This window comes from Melopsittacus undulatus, chromosome 3 (assembly GCF_012275295.1).
Source record: "Melopsittacus undulatus isolate bMelUnd1 chromosome 3, bMelUnd1.mat.Z, whole genome shotgun sequence".
Classification (NCBI taxonomy): Eukaryota; Metazoa; Chordata; class Aves; order Psittaciformes; family Psittaculidae; genus Melopsittacus; species Melopsittacus undulatus.
The window spans coordinates 31760107-31774125 of record NC_047529.1 but is presented as its reverse complement, the minus strand read 5'-3'; the positions used below and the strand labels follow the sequence as shown (position 1 = coordinate 31774125).

The following is a 14019-nucleotide window of genomic DNA, read 5'->3' as shown; positions in this document are numbered from 1 at the left end:
TCTCCATACATATCCCCTGGGAGCTTGGTGAATCCCAGAGAAAGCCAGGATGAAGTAGCTGCGAGCTCCAGCCCAGAGCAGGAAAACCACCTGCAACTCTCTGCAGCTGTGACAACCCCCAGAATGTTCTCACTGTCTCAGCACTGCACCTGGCACACATCTGAACCAGGAAGTGCAGCCAGAGCCTTGCAGGAGAGCTGTGGCTGCCTGTCTTCTGCACGGTGAACTGTCACTGGAGGAATGCAGGAAGAAGGAGAGCAAGAAGAAATGGAAGGATGGGATAGAAGAGCTGGTGTGAAATGATAGTCAGGAAAACACAAGTAAAGGCAAGAAACCAGAGCTTAACCCTTTTATTTAGCATAAAAGAACAAGACCACAGCTAAATTACTTTTCTCTCCAGCAGTCACAAGCATAAAATCAGGTGGAAAATGTGACTGTGCTGGGATGGCAAAAAAATTTCTGGGCAAGCAAAATATGAAATGTCACACAACTCTGGACATGTCTTCACTGAAAATGCTCTGGCATTTATCTCGTGTGATGAATATACACTACTTGTCCTGAAGTAAAAATATAACCATGGTACAGTACTGATATCCAAATGATATCCAAATCACACACACAGATGTGGTAAAAATAAATGGACCTTGAGATCTTCCTCAGATGACAGAACTTCAAAGCTGCACACCTATCACAGGAATAAAATACATTATTAAGGAACAGAAGAATGGCCACATTGAGGCTGTATTCTGTGTTGAATGTACCAAAATTCACACTGAAGTCACTTGCTCACTCTAGGAGTGGAAAAGTGAAGACCTGGTGAGAGGCACCATCAGGAATCAGCAGGTAGTGAGTTCAGTGTTCGATGAGATACACAGCGCTGGACGCTGGCTCATTTTTGTCCACTTCCACAACCAGAAAGAGTTACTGAAATACATACTCAAATGTATAACTATGAAACAGAGATCAGAATTTTGCCCAAAGAATCTATGATAATTTAAAAGCCAACCCAGCTTCCAATGAGGCCGTTCAATACAGCAATCCCATAGACACCTACACAATGTTCAAAGGAAGCTAAAATAATGTCTGCAACCCTTTCTGAAACCACAGGAAAGGTAGCTCACTGAGCTGAATTCTTCCTAGTGCCAAACTGAAGATCTGAAAGCTGAAAATAAATTAAATAAATAACAGACCCACAAAAATAGCTGCCTTCAAAATAATCCCTGCAGCCAAACATTTTTAAAACAAAGCAAAATAACATGCAGAGCAGGAAGCCATTGTCAGCTCATTCTCACTCTGCAGTGGAATGATTAGTGGCAGTGCTAACTGAAAACACACACCAAAAGAAATGTCTGTAGGCCCAATGCAAGGGAAGCAGCAGGGGGAAAAAGGGCTCTCTGGAGCAGCCTGGTTTCAGCTCAGCTTGAAGTGACTGAGACAGCACCAGGACAGAGTCTAAACTGGAAAGAGATGGTGTCAGTTTTCCTTAGGCAGCTCACGTTCAGCCTTAGGAAGCACCACCGCTTTCTGTCTGGGATTGAAAAATTACTTGGTTTCAGCTGGTCTTCTAAGGAAACAAATTTTGCCTTATTTGTATGTCTGACTTCCACCTCCCCTCAGTAATTGTGAACCATTTTCCCTGATTAAGCTACCTCTGTGTCCTGGTTTGAGCAGTAGCAGTCATTTTTCTCCTTCTTGGTAGCTGGTGCAGTGCTGTGTTTTGACTTTCGGGCTGAGAACAGTTGCTGATAGCAAGTATGTTTTGAATTACTGCTCAAATGTTTGGTTTTGCCCAAGGCCTTTAATAAGCTCATACTCTGCCAGGGAGGAGGGGAGGCCGGGAGGAAGGAGAGACAGGACACCTGACCCAGGCTAGCCAAAGAGGTATTCCATACCATAGCACATCATACCCAGGATGTAAATGGGAGAGACCCGGAAGGGCTGGAGCTCTGGGGGAATGGAGGAGGTATCGGTCAGTGCTCGGTCTGGCAGGGTGGGGTGAGTTATGGGTCGGTGGTTGGTGAAATGTATTCTCTTCACTTGTTATTGGCTTTATCATTCTTATTTGTAGTAGTAATGGCAGTAGTGATTTGTGTTATACCTTAGCTATTAAACTGTGCTTATCTCAATCCGTGGGGGCTACATTCTTTGGATTCTCCTTCCTAACTCTCCGGGAGCTGGGGGAGCAAAGGGGGGGAGTGAACGAGCTGTGTGTGGACTTGGTTTAAACCACGATATCTTCGCAGCCAGAAGGACTAGAAACAACGTAGATTCTGTTCAAAACTTTCTAACCTCTAGAAAATGCCATCATGACCTTAAAAGTCAAAAAGGGTTAAAAAGTGCAAATACAGAAATAAAAATCAGTACAGTTTTCAGAGATTATTTCAAATTATTTTATATTAGACCATCATGAGACAGGTTAGTTTTACCCTACTGATGATGTGTTGTTGCAATAGTAATCCTGCTCAGTACGAGAGGAACCGCAGGTTCAGACCCCTGGTGCGTGCACTTGGCTGAGGACCACTGGTGAGAAGCTACCATCTGTGGGTTTATGACAGAAAGCCTCTAAATCAGAATCCTGCCTAGATGGTTGTTGTGCTGTTGCGTCGTTGGTTGCTCAAGGTTGACCCAGGAAATGACAGTCTTGCTCACTGTGTGTGGGTTAAAGCCCTTCCTGAATTTTCTTTAGCGAAGACAGGCCCCCCTCATAGGAGAAGGAAAACTCCTATCCTCAAACCCAAGCTGATGGAGCTTGTCCAGCCTTGTATGGTCTTCCATCTAAGAGAAGGACACTCTTACAACACCTATGACCTGTAGACTTTGCCGTGGTCCTAGCTAGCTAGGCTGTGGCAGTTAAACCTCAGGTGTAAAGGGTGGGGCCAGTACTGCACAAGCTGCCCTCACGTAAACAATCCACTATGAAGGCTAGAAGGGCTTGCTCCCACTTGTCGGTATGGACAGGTGAGGGTCGAATCGGTAGGTGACAAGGTACATGGGAAGCTGCAGATCCAACCTTGCATGTGGGCGGACCAGGGCATGAGTAGCTCGAGATTACTCAGGAGATGGCAGTCCTGGTCGGACACACCCTGATTGCCTAAGCACCCTTTTCCAACCGGGTTTGCATATCCCACATGCCCTTGGTCATCGTGCTTGTAGTAAGCATGGTTAAAGCCTTTCCCAAATCTTCACTCGCAAAGCCAAGCCATCAATCAATATTGAAATCTGTAACTTCACCCAGCACTTCGGAGTGCTTCTCCTAGCACAAACATTAGTGACTGTGTTTTAAAGCACTCTGCTTTTTCCAAAATATAGCTTAAATAAGAAATTCAACATGAAATTACAAGTTTACAGACATCTTACCTGGATCATTTGAGGCAAGTAATAGAAAAGAACAGCTAGCTATTTTTTTTTATCTTACTACTTTATTAGGCATTATGCAAGAATAATTTCCCTAGATTATCATAATTAAGCAATACAGATTGTACTTTTACTTTAGCAATAAATATTTTCACATTTCCATTTGCACCAATAAGTAGCTCAAGAAATACTTATATTCTTCATACTGTGACATGTAAAAGCTGTAATGAGAGTAAAACAAATTGTTAGGATCAGGTTTTAGAGCAATAAAAGTGACAATATTATTAAATAAAAAGTACAATTTTCTAGTAGCACAGAAATACAGATGAAAATTTTGAACGGCTACTCAGGGTTTTGGTGCCTAGTTTGCACAATTGTAAAGAGACTTGAACTGTCAGTCTTGCATCTTGAAAATGCATGCTACCTAAATAGATATCTATGCACATCCAAAACCAGTATTATGAAACAATGGGAACTAGCAATAATCCTGAGCCTATAATGTATATTACCTCTACGTAATATTCTAATGTGGGAAAAAAAACAAACCAACACAACGATAACAAAAATGCTTATTGGTATATTTTATTAATTAATATAATATGAAGACTGAAGCAAAGGTATTCCTCTTACCAAATTCATCTTGTTCACCTGTTTTTCTAAGGCATGTGTTCTAATAATAATTATAGGTTTGCTGCTGAAAAATACTTGTTCATTTAGCAACAGTTATTATAAAACATATTATCAAAAAGGTAATTGATCTTGCTTTTTCTTATCTTTTCCCTTTTCCTATATTCTTCACTGGTCACTATAAAAATGGTAGAAATTGATACTTCTTTTGATTCAAATGGTCAAGCAAAATATACACTTTTCCAAGAGAAGCAGCTGATAGGAAAATCAGGCACTATTCTTTATTTACAGAAAATACATCACTTTTGCAAAACAAAATTACACCAAAAGAGCAGAGAGGCTTTTTCTTGGCTTACAGATTCAGGTATTTTCAGCCAATCCCTTGCCAAAAGCTTTACTTTCTCATTGTTTCTCAAGACCACATTGTAAGAGCTTTCTCTCTGCATCCCTGTTGTTCTTAGCTGCCTCTCTGTTTCACAAAAGGCTGGCTTCACATCAGTTCTTCGTGTCTATATTTATTACAAAATCCTTGAAGAAAAACATCCAACTGAATGATCTGGCTCATTGTCCAGATTTCCGTATGGGTAATGGTTTTCTGTTGTTCACCAGAAAGACATTTCATTTTTCCTTTATCTACTCTAAATAAAAGGTGGTTTTCAAAAGGTAGTTCAATGCATCCACATCCTTTCTCCTCCACCCCCAATATTAATTTCATCCTTTGCCTTCATGAGGGAAAAAAAACCAACAAAACAATTTCCCCTATGGTGTGATGAGAAAGAAAGCAAGGATTTCCAGATGATGCAAATTAAATATGGATATAAATGCATGAGGTTTTTTCATATCAGGTCAATTTTTACCTAAGCCCAAATTGGTTTTGTGGCCATCCAAATCTGCCTCACTACTTCCCACCCAATTTACTTTCAACCACCCAGAATGGGCATCTTTCACTGAGCCCCCGAGGAATGTCTGTTGTGCTGTGAATTCTGCTGACTGAGACAGGTCTTACTCATTTTGTTCTAATGGAAAATTCATCTCTGTCAAAGGAGTATCCTGCCATCAGTCTGTGCCGAGAACTCACATTGACATCAATGGGAGCTTCGTTTGCATTGTGCAGGTAGGGTACTATCATCATTATTTATTAAGCACTATTGAAGTCCCAGACCCAGATCATTAAAAGTTACAGTCAAGATGCAGTCAGTATAAAATCAGTAATTCTTTAGGAGTGGTGGCATTTCTTTTATTCCCTGTTCCTTTCCTGTGTTTCAACTATATTTAACATGAGAAGTAGGTGGTTTTTTGCTTTAACACTAGTCTAAGCTTGTCTGTGAACTACTGAAACTGTTTGGGCCACGAGCTAGAAAAAATGTATTACAATAAGCCCCCTAGAAGACGACCTGTCAAGTTAGTCCTGTGCTCATATCTGTACTTGTTTGATAGTGATTAAAATTTATAATTTGTCTTGTATCTCTCATATTTACCTCTACTAGGACTATGCAGTATTCTGATCAACCCACCAAAGTTTTCTAAGACAACCAGACTGAATCAACATTGATTTTATTAATCTCATAAAATTTATCCACCTCGTCCTCTTGTACAAATCATGGGGTTTTTTTCTCTTCTTTCTTTCCATTTAAAAACCAAATTGGTCTGTGAAGCTCCTGCTTTGTCCTCAGTTTTCTGTGCTTTACTTTATCTGCCTTGGTCATCACAGGACTTGACTGAGGTGAAGATGACAGCTCGTGATGTGGAATTATTTCAGGCTGTTTAGTCCAGAAATTAGTCTCCTGAAGCACTGAGCTGTTGCAGAGTCTTAGCACATTGCTTTTGATTCAGCCAGATCTACTTTTTCTTGTCCTGTTATTAATGAGGAAAACCAGACCTGAAGCCTTATTTTGTGCTATTGATCACATTTTGCACCACAAATCACTCCTCATGCACAATCCTTCAGCTGCCTCCTGCGAGGAATTCAGCGAGTACAGAGTGAATTTCTAATCAGCTGCGACTGTTCAGCGCTACGGCTGGTAATTATTCTACCAGTGCCTGTATCTGTGAGTGTTATACATTTGTATTTGCTTCTTGCTGAGATCACACAGTTGGGAAAGCAATCATGCTCCATTACTCCTGGTTTTGACTCTTGGCCCATATGGCTGCTTGCGGACAGTCTTTCAGCGCTTTGCTTCATTTATAGCTAACATGGTTAATGACTCTTTGCTTTCTGCAGGTCTCCTAATCTGCTGAAATTTGCAGCTGTTCTTTGTTAGCAGTGAAGCCTTTCCCTCTCTTTGACTGCAGATTTCTGTTCTACTTAGTCATAACTGGACTAGCACTCTTTTTTGGGATGTGAGGAAGGGCAAGATGAAGCAAGTGGTTGCCCTTTTCCTACCAGCAAATTTATCTGGGAATGGATTATATGAGAGGCTTCAGTCTGGCTTCAGGGAGTACCATAGTCCTGGGATTGCTTTACTTAAGGTCACAAATGATTTATCACCAGCTGCTGATTCAAGTTAAATTACAGGACTCCTGCTGATGGATCTTTCTGCTGCTTTCGATACAGTAGATCTTGGAACTTTGCTGAATTGTTTGAAGCAATTGATGGTATATTATCAGGTTGTAACTTGGCAATTGTGGATCAAGTTCTGCCTCACTGATCACATTGCTCCTTGAAATATAATATCCTATAATTTTCTCTTGTTTTATTTGCTACAGATGTGGAGAGAATTATCTAGCAGCATAATGCTAATTTTCACTGCAACACAAACAGCGTATAGATGTATTCGGTTTTTACAGTTTAGCTTCTTGCTGCAGTTTGGACCACATCTGTTTGTTTTACCAAAGCATGATCTTGGGTGGTCACAAATGGTTTGAAACCTAACTTTGATTAAAAAAAAATAATTGCTTTTGGCAAATTTTCTTTGTTTACTATGTGGTTCTTCCTAGGCAATAGAGACTATCTATGCTTATATAAAGTATGCATCTAGAGAGGGTCAGAACATTCCCATTAAATGTAATATAAAAATATGCTGCTTTGTCAGAGCCAAAACATTTTGCAGAAAACACATTTTTTCAGGTGAAATTTTAATCAGGGAGGTACTCAGGATTCAAGGCTGTTGGTCACTTCTGATAGCAGAGACAGAGAATGCATGCAGTCCAGTTTGAAAACTGAAGAATTTTCATTTCAAATTAATCATTTCAGAAAACCATACAAGAAGTTCTGGTTTTGTACCCATGAAAATGAAAACAATGTTGACACCACAAAAGCGGCCATGAAACAGAAGTACCATCCTCTGAAAGGTATGCTCAGAAAAACGGTACCTGTATCGTCTCATCTGTGCCATCCTTCTCCACAGAGCATCACCTGTAGGTTACAGTGAGTTGAAAAGCTGGAGGGCTGGAACGGAGTGAGGCTCTAACCTGGTAAATTGGAAGCTTGTTGCTGGTCTTTCACTGTCTTGGAAATTGTAACTAACAGGAACACATGCTTTATGATGAGAGGTTCAGGGAAAACCACTTTCTCTTTTCTGAAAAAAAATAATCCTAGTCAAAGAAAAATAAAGATTCAAAATTTAGTGTTTTCCAGAAATTAGGATTTTGGATAAAATTATGTGGTCAGTCAATATGCACAAGTACTTACAAATTTTAAATTTGTTTTTCATATTCTGGAGATTTTTAACTGCTTAATAGTTTTAAAACTTGCTGTTCTAAAGTTTTAAGTGAGAGAAATCAGGATATAAAATCGCTTAATCTCTCAAAATCTGTACCAACCTTTACAAATTCCTATCCTTTAGCATTTATTCTCACAGGTTTTCCTGTTTCCTAATCAAATGGGTAAGCCCAATTGAATTCTGTCTAAGAGAAGTAGCAAACACTTGTCTCCAGGAGAGTGATCTGGTCATGACTAATTTTTCCAAGCTCTGGACAAACAGGACTCTTCAGACACATTTCTGTTTCTGCTGCTCCTCCTGGAGCCCAGCTGGTTAAGCCTGTTGGTGACCCCATGAAGCACACCAGTCTCCCCAGGTCATGTATCCCCAGACACTGACCTCATGAATCCATGTGCCGGGGCCAAGCACCACAGGATGCCAGGACCGCGTAGCACTGCAGTGCTTCAGGAGCTGCAGCTCCGTGTCTGGAAACCCAGTACCATCTGTTTCAATAGACCTCTGAGATCTTCAGGTCAAGTGCTCACCTTCAAGCAGAGGAGCATGTCTGCTTCAAAATGTTTTAGGTAGATTTATTTCCTTTAGAAATGGCAGGGAGTACTTTTAGCAAGGCCACTTCAAGATCAGCCAGCAAACAAGAGACCTGCACAGCAGACAAAGGTGAATTCAATCGCAGTTTGAACTGCAGAGCTGATTGCTTCCCCAGACCAGCACACACTCTTGAGGCATGGGCATAAAGGCAGATGTCCCTTCACCCCCACACTGGGTCAGTTTCCTATGGGAAACAGAGGCACTGCCCTTGTAAGACACAAGGGCATGTTGAGAGAAGGGCAGGGAACTCCCTTGAGCTCCATCCTGCTGCTTCCCCAAGCTGCGTATAAAGTGTGTAGGTGACTTGCTTTGTTGTAAACTGCTTGGAAACAGATATATTTGTATACTGGATTAAATCACATACAATAGTTGCCATTGGGAGTGTGTCACATAACACACAGCAACAGGCTGCTTGGGCAAACAGCTCTCAATAGTTTGTAAAACATGGATTGCAGAAGAATGGAAAAATATCTTTTTCTTTACCTACACACCACCCCCACACAGATGCCGATGGTCACCAAATGCACAGTTCTGCTTTGCATTAGCCACAGTCTACAGGGGCAACTGGTTATAACACACTGGAAAAACATTGCAGATGCCTCATTATAGCTCCGTGCAGTCACACTAGCAGTGTGCCACTAATCACCATTTATTCCCATTGCTCAGCAGCTGATCTGGATTAGGAACATTAAAACAAACTAAAAGAAATTGCATTAAAATGTTCAAATAAAATTATCAAGAATTTCATAAAGCCATTAAAATACTGCAGGGGAAATGCCTCTAATGCATTTTTTAAATATTCTTCCAGTGGCTTTATTCTTTACTTTCTCTTGACTGTTGCACAGTCCTGAAGACCCTCATGTTTTTCTTCTGATTGTATACAAGGTGCTGCAGAGACCATGGTTAGTTTTAGCTTACTTACTTGATATCAGTCACTTCCTTCTTGTAGATCCGTAAAACACCACTCACGCATACTACACTGTGAAGCATAACAAGTACCAATAGTAATGTGCTACACTTACTTAACAAGTATTCATATTCTACTTTACAATAATTTAAATAAGCATAGCTTAAACAAACACAAGCTGTTTAGGGGAACAGACATGTTAGGTTTATGATAAATACTATAGCTATAAGAATAGCCCAGAATGTTTTGGAAATTAAAAGCTCTCTTCTTACACCACATTTAAAACTCATTCTGCAGCAGGCTGAACATACACTTTCTTCTGTAAAAAAACAAAGGTGTTAAAATCTAAATTAGTAAAACAGCATCTATAAACTTAACAAAGACCTGATATAAGATGAATCAATGATAAGAAACCTTCTATTGGAGATAATTGCTAATCCACCAAGTACGCACTGGCTATAGTAGGTATATTTTCCCTACATACGAACATTACTCTTACCCCTTCTATGTGATCAGAATCATTAATATCAGGATTCACGGGGTTAGTCTTACCAAAGACTGGGGACACAGCTGCACAAGATTTCACAACTTTCTTGTTGTTAGATACCATATTGTTTATAAGCAGCAAATCTCATACCTTGTACCCTACATTACCTCATTTTCCAAAATAGTTTGATTTTTAGTACTGGGTAGATTTGCTTATTTTGACTCCAGATCACCTGAGTTACCCAGTTTGGTGCACAGAACCATAGACATTTACTGACACATCTGAGGGGGCAGTAAATTGGTCATAGGTGTTGGGAACTTTCAAGCCAGCTTTGCTGCCAAAGGCAACATATCACATAGTGACACCCTCACTTTTCAAACCATGTGAGATACTGGCACAGATTGCCCAGACAAGCTGTGGATGCCTCATACCTGGCAGAGTTCAAGGCCAGACTGGATGGGGCTTTGAGCAACCTGGTCTAGTGGGGTAGAACCAGATGATCTTTAAGGTCCACTTCAACCCAAACCATTCTGTAAATCTATAATTCTATGATAAGTAGTGGAAGGGTAGTGGAAGGGTAAAAGCCTTACAAAATATCTCCTCAGTTAGCTCACTGGCAGAAACAGTATGTCATCTTTTGCACTTTATATTTTCTTATATTTTCTCCCCCCATTCTAATTCATAGTTAAATTTATAGTCTCTTAAATGATACTTACTGGCTAAGTCTAGCTTGGTAACACATAGTCCAACACTGCTATTAAGAGTCCTGATTTAACTGCTACAGACAAAGAATATATTTTATTTTTACATCAAGTGGTCCTTTCTGCCCTCTGTCTTCACTGTGTGTTTCCTTGCTCTCATTTTACACCCTATTGTCCTATTTTTATTATTGTATTGCCTAAAACTACTGTAAAGTGAGCAATATTCTCTGTTTTAATGCCTTATTTTTATGAAGTTTCCTATTGGAATACGTAGGTGGGATTTTTCAGAAGCATTTAACATTGATAGTATCTTTAGCATTATAATTTGAAAAAAATAATGTATATATTTTAAATCTTAGCTGTGTACTTATGGGCAAGAATTGATCAAACCTGTTTTTTTCATCTTTTGTCTTGTATTTTGATACTCCAGTTAGGCACACTTCTGACAATGACTTGACTTGCTTACTTACACAAATAACTTCTTATATATTTATCAAAGCCATTTACAAAGGCATTATCACAGTCTCTGCAGAGGTAGAAAGAAGCTGGTAAGAGCTGACTTCGCTGCACAGTGCCTGAGTAGGAGACCCAAGCACTGTTGCCCATCCAGTACTTTTGATCTTAATTTGTACAAGTCCTTCCCAGGATTTGGGTATGTCAAGAAAAACAGAAATCAATGAGACTTTCTCCAGTTTGAGAAGAGCATAACCAGTGCATTTGTGAGGACTAGGTGAGGAGAATCATTTTCTGGAAGAAATGCCCAGTGGAAATAAAGTCTGCACCAGATGTATGAAATTATTTTAAAACCACATACAATTAGGACTTACATTATAACCATACCTGTTCCTCTGAACAAAACAAACTTTCAAACATGGGACTTTACAAATCTCTGGAAAAAAAATCTGGAAGTAACCTAGTCAAATTCCTGATCTACTACTAGTCAAGCCTCTCCTGCTGAATCTTTTTTTTTTACACATTGTTTAAATGTAATTCTTTTATAGGTTTTGAGAAATGGGGTTTGGGTTCAGAGCTGAAGTTTTGTTTTGCTCTGGGGGTTTTGTTTGGAATTGTGTAGGGATTTTTTTCTATTTGGGCAAAGCCAGATTCTCCTTGATAATGCCTCCACACTGTATCTGGCAAGGTTCCTTGAGGTTCTCACCTAACTGCTCTTCTAATTTTGTTTCAGGCTGCAGAATAACCTGCTATGTGAAATGTGTATCAGCCTTTTTGCTCCACATCATTTGTACTTGCATCAGGTTTCTTCTGACAGTTGGATGTATCAGCACCACAGCTGCCTGTTTCAGCAAAACTTCAACTGTGACATTCTAATTCTAATATTCTGGGCACTAACTTATATAACACTACAAATATCAATATGCTGACAGTATAGCCTGCAACAGACAGCAGCTGGGACGGGGAAAAGATAGGAGAGAGCTTTCACAGTGGTGGGAAACATCAGTGAAGAGGCAGCTGCATATGAAGTTGCTTAGAGAGACGCTGGGCTGCAGTGTAGGAGCCTGATGAATCCCTGACATATCTGTATGGATTTATAGATTGTGGATCTGTGAGTGCTCTGGCAGAGACATGGGACCTACTGCTATCACTGCCCAAAAGCACTGAGGGGAAATTCTAATCTGTGACCTGGCTCACCCAGGTTTGCAGCTTGACCTGTCTAACAGGTACACAAGGCAGAACAGCCCTTTGGGAGGTCATTGCGTGACTGGCTTGAACACCAGGAGCCCTGCAGCACTGGCAGAGACAGCAAGGCATTGACAGCCTCTTTCTCAGAGATTAGGGCTGGAGAAGATTGCTTGATCTGAACTCCTGGGAACTCCCGCCTGTAATTAGCCTGATTTGCTGCCTTAACCTTTCTCCCTGTATATTACCACCTACTGAGGCTAATTAAAGCTTCTGAACATGGGACTGGCCTGCAACTTCCTGCTGCGGCTTCCCTGTACCTATCAAGCCCTACTAACACTGGGGTAAGAAAAAACACATATGGGAAGATTCTCCTCTAGGCTTGGCATGGACAGCGGTGGCTTGTCCTCTCTCCAGCGTCATCTAAATATCACAGAATTGAGGTAAAAAGCACAGCAGGAATGAGACCTACAATGAAGTGACCCAACTGTCAACACACACAGTAGCTGTGACTGGATTGGATCATTTAGTTGCATTTTGCTTGATATCCTCCACTTACTCAAAATGGGAGATATTTTGTTTATATATGTATATGGTCATATGAACAGAGGGGGGCAGAGCCTATTGTCCCTCCTTGCCACTGTGGGCCTGTACAGCTCATCCTGCTGGAATAGGTTAAACATCACTGTCCTACACAAAAGCCATAGGGAAAATCCCATCTGACAAACAGTTTTCCATACTCTTCTCAGTACTGCTTAGTAAAAATGATTACAGGAGAAACATAAGACCTGAAGCTGATCAGCAGTTCACTCCCTTCTCCCAGGTACATTTTCCTTTGGGATCTTGACTTAAAGCCCAAACCACCACAGCACAGGCACTGCTTTAGGGTGATTCTAGTATCATAATAGTGCTAATGGCTCAGAAATTAATAACATATGCCTGACTGGATCAGGCTGGCCAAACAGCCTTGAACATCAAACTACCTGACCCATGACACTAGACAGGTTGATTTATTATACTGTTAGCCCTCCTGACAGCATGCACTGTGGGCTTGGCACTGTCTGGTCATTTTTCAAGCTCTTTGCACATTACTGGCACCTATATCTTCTAACATATTACATCAGATAGCTCAGCTGCAGAATACTAAAAGCCCCTCTCTTCCTCCATCACTCCCTCCTTCCCTCTCTGCCTGTATGCCTCCCTTCCTCTCTCTCTGTTCTCTCAAGTAGTGAATGAATATATGAATCTAATACAAGATAGGAGCTCAATATTTGTATCAGTGGAAAGAATAAATATGCATGATGTAGGTAAGGTCAAAAGGATGAAGTAGAAGGTGTTGCAATATTAATGTATTTGAAATGATGCTTATTAAGTGATGTCCAATTACTCATAAAAGATGTTCCCTGATCCAGAAAACTTAGTTTCACAAAAAGCCCTACTTTCTGTGTAGCAGGGAGTAATGCAAGACAGGGGATAATCCAAGAACAGATTTGTGAGTAAAAGAGCCACAATATCTTCTGTATTTCAAAGGGTTAAAAACTATTCCTGTTCTGTAGGAGTAAGATACCGCATTTCATCAATGGCCACAGACAGAAGCACCAAGGGAGAAAAAGCAGACTCAAGAGACAAAAAGGCTTACCTCTACAGCAAGGATGAATAGTTTACAGCTCTTGGACTACATGCAGATTGTAAATGTGGTTTCAGTACTCATTGCATGCACCATGTTCATGTGCTGCATCACATGTAGGACTGGCACAGGGACTGCTGACGAATATTAGTCCATAGTTGCAAGAGGAAATAAGTCAGTTGCAGCAATTAAGACACCATCACTGGACCATGCTTCAAAATGTCTGTGCACTGACCAACCACACACCACAAAGTCATTCCTTGTATAACCACTGAGTAGGCAATTAATAGCCCAGAGGTCATTTGCTCTCCTTGCTCTCTGAAGCAGAGTTCGCAACAGATACCTGATCAAACACTGACATTGACAGAAGTTCTGGCCACTACTTGCTACAGAAAAGGCACAAACCTTGGTGTGGTCCTGGACAAGAT

General features: G+C 40.6%; 1 long non-coding RNA gene across 2 annotated transcripts; it reads right to left on the bottom strand.

Annotated features, from left to right (window-relative positions):
- Nucleotides 1-3448: 3448 nt before the first annotated feature.
- LOC115947189 (uncharacterized) lies at nt 3449-13736 on the bottom strand. 2 transcript variants are annotated; one of them, XR_004081137.2, is made up of 4 exons: nt 13604-13736; nt 8168-8283; nt 7294-7515; nt 3449-3575 (listed from the first exon to the last, which is right to left on the bottom strand). It is a non-coding gene; the product is annotated as an uncharacterized lncRNA (long non-coding RNA). The 2 variants fall into 2 exon arrangements; XR_004081136.2 differs by lacking the exon at nt 13604-13736 and adding an exon at nt 9154-9241.
- Nucleotides 13737-14019: the final 283 nt, after the last annotated feature.